Here is a 3,250-nt window from a genome sequence, read left to right as displayed (position 1 = left end):
CCAGAGGCTGGAAGTCAGAGAGTAAGGTGTGGGCAGGCCTGCTTTCTCCCTCGGCCTCTCTCCTCGGCTTACGGACGGCCGTCTCCTCCCTGTGTCCTCTCGTGTTTGAAGAGGAGCAGAACACGCCTCAAAGTGCACCCCTCGACACCTGGATTGTTTTGAGCTGCATCATGAGCCAGGTGACTCAAGAACCTGTACCTGTTCCTTTAACTGCCTGAAAGAATTTAGAGAGCGGGCCTGGCCCAGAACAAGAGCTATTATCAGAGATAAGTTTTTATCTGAAAGACGTACCCACAGGGCAGCTCAAACATCAAATAACCAGACCTCTGCTCTCCTTATCGTCCTGTGAGTGGCTCCCTCCCTTTCGGAGCCCCGGCCCCATCCCGTCTCTTAGCTCAACAGCGTATCTGTACAGCGTATCTGTCCCCGTGACCTGACTGCCTCTGGGTCTCCTGTTTTTATGGGGGTCCCATATAGACAAAATTAAATTTATCTTCTGTTTATATGTCTTATGACAATTTAATTATCAGACCAAAGACTTAGAAGGGGATTTCCCGTCTTGGCTCAGTGGTAACGAACCCAACTGGGATCCATGAGGATTTGGGTTGGATTCCTGGCCCCGCTCAGTGGGTTATGGAACTGGCCTTGCCATGAGCTACAGTGTAGTTAAAGACATGGCTCAGATCCCCTGTTGCTGTGGCTGTGGTGCAGGCCAGCAGCTGCAACTCCAATTCGACCCCTAGCCTGGGAACTTCTGTATGCCACAGATGTGCCCCTAAAAAGGAAGAAAAATAAGAAGACTCTGTCTTCAAATAGAGTCCCATTCAATGGTAGGGTAGGGTGGGGGTGGGGTGTTGGGGCTTCACCCTGTGGATCTGGGGACAGGGCACAACTCGGGCCAGCCCCACCCTGCCTGGTCTTCCTCCTGCCCCTTTCCAGGTTCCCTGCTGCCCTGGGCCTCCACCCAGAGCTCCCTTCTCTGGCTTCCTCCTTCGGGGACCCACCCACCCCCAGGCTTTAGATGTCCCTCTCTCCACTCCTGGTGGCAGGTGATCCCCACATGTCCCCTCCAGCCTCGAGGTCTCCCTGATGTCTCCACTTGGGTGTCACACGCGCTTCACAATTTAACTTGTCCAAACCTGGACCAGTCATCTCCCCACAGACTTGGGAGCGGATAAGCCCGCCCTTCCATCGGTCAGGCCAAGAGCCTGGAGGCAGAAGCCCACAGGGCTGGCCCTTCTCGGGGATTAGGAGAGCAAGGCAACGGGCTGGAGCGCTTTTCCTCTAAACCAGCCACATGAGGCCCAGAGACTTGTGATGGCAGATGCTGCCGGCGGATGGCGGCCTGTGCTGGGGCATCCCTCCTCTCCTGCAGAAGCAGAGGCAGAAGGAGCATCCGGGCAGAGCCCTCCGAGCAGACCCATGCTGGATCGGGCACCTGTCCTTTGGTCAAAGTTGGCATCTCACAGCCTGGCAGAGGGTCCAGGCTCGGTTCCAGGGCTTCGCTGGAGCGTAGAGTGGGGTTTACGTGGATGCTGACGATGTGAGAGCCTTGGGGCCCTGGGAGGTTGGTGCTCACATGATCAGATTATTATGCACATGTGGCACAAGTGAGATGCTGTAACTGCAGTCTTTCTGCTCATGCTCGCCTCTATCCCAGGTCCCTTGGCGAGGATGCGGCTGCTACGGGTGCATTTGGACCGATGCTCTGGGGTGGAGGAATTTGGGACGCATTCTGGTTGGGATGAATCATCTTGAAGTTGTCTGCTGTCAGTGGGGGTAATTTGCTGTTAACTGTGAGGTGTGGGAATCGCTTCCAGGAATGTTCCTGCCGCCCACAGGACCAGCTTCGGGCAAGGATGCAGGAGGGCGTCTCCCTAGCGTGTGAGCACAGTATGTCCCGCAGTGCCCAGCTCTCATCGCTAGTGGGCTGGAGCAAAGTTCCACACGTGTGGAGCCAGGAAAAGGCAGAGCATCCCTCCATGTCCCCGGAGAAATGCTGCTTTAAAGTTATTGCCAGAGTTTCCATCGTGGCTCCACGGAAGCGAATCTGACCAGCATCCATGAGGACACAGATTCGATTCCCGGCCTCTCTCACTGGGTTAAGGATCTGGTGTTGCCGTGAGCTGTCGTGTAGGTCACAGACTGTGACGTAGGCCGGCAGCTGTAGCTCCGATTGGACCCCTAGCCTGGGAACCTCCATATGTCACAGGTGCAGCCCTAAAAAGAAGATAAAGTTGTCACCAGAAGGAGTAAGCCAAGAGCGTGCACCTTCCCCCCTGCCCACGTAGTTTAGAGTTATGATGGAACTGGATGCCAAGGCGCTTCTGGATCCGTGGGTGGAGCAGTGGCAAGGTTATCTGCATCTTCTGACTGAGGAAAGACGGTCCACGTCTTGACAGGAGGGCTTCTAGGATGTGACCCCGCCGGAAGCAGTTTCTGCCATGCTTGGATGAGTCCGGTGCCCCCGGGAAGAAGTCGCTGGTTCAGGGCCCTGATGACACCCACATCTTCGTGACGGCAGAGCTGCTTAATGTCCTCCAGGAGCGAGTAGGTGAACTGATGGACCAAAGTGCCTTTTCTCTTCCCCAGAAGTGAAACTAGTAGATATTGACCACTTAGGAATTAAAAACAACAAATGTGACAGACGCTCCCCCTTCACTACTTTCTGTGACTGGTGAGATGTATAGAGTTGCTTAGAAGCATGCGGCAGGCAAGACTGTGCTGTCGGTAGTTCAGAAAAAAGCCCCTAAACTGACTTTCTTCTGTTTTTTTTTTTTTCAGTACAAATATTCTAAACTTTAAATTTAAAAAGCTTTATAGAATTAATAAAGCCCTTAGGTTATTGTTCTGAATTTGTGTTATGGTAGTACTGTTAGCTTTGTTGGTTGGTTTGTTTTGGCTCAGCCCACAGCCCGTGGAAGTTCCCAGGCCAGGGGTCAAACCCGAGCCACAGCAGCAACCCAAGTCGCTGCAGGGACAACACCAGATCCTTAACCTGCTGCACTGCAAGAGACCTCCGTTCTAAGAAGAGAGCTTGTTAGAATTTGCAATGTATGGCAGTCTCTCGTTTTAAATAGATGCCTGCTTTTGATCTGCCCTTGGATTTGGGATTTTGCATTTTGTCCCTTAAAGAGGATCTTTCCAAATCAGCTAAAGCTCCAGCCCCGACACCATAGGGTCCGGCCCTCATAGGGTCTCTTGCAACGAGGGGTCCCCCTCCTCCAGCTGTGCCAGGCTCCCAGGTCTT

At 53.5% G+C, this 3,250-nt stretch overlaps 1 pseudogene; it reads left to right on the top strand.

Annotated features, from left to right (window-relative positions):
* Positions 1-1,674: 1,674 nt before the first annotated feature.
* On the top strand, positions 1,675-2,598 carry LOC125111505 (general transcription factor IIH subunit 5-like; annotated as a pseudogene).
* The last annotated feature ends 652 nt before the right edge of the window (positions 2,599-3,250 follow it).

The sequence above is a fragment of the Phacochoerus africanus genome, chromosome 1 (genome assembly GCF_016906955.1).
Source record: "Phacochoerus africanus isolate WHEZ1 chromosome 1, ROS_Pafr_v1, whole genome shotgun sequence".
In the NCBI taxonomy this organism is placed as follows: domain Eukaryota; kingdom Metazoa; phylum Chordata; class Mammalia; order Artiodactyla; family Suidae; genus Phacochoerus; species Phacochoerus africanus.
This window is presented reverse-complemented; position numbering and strand designations above follow the sequence as displayed.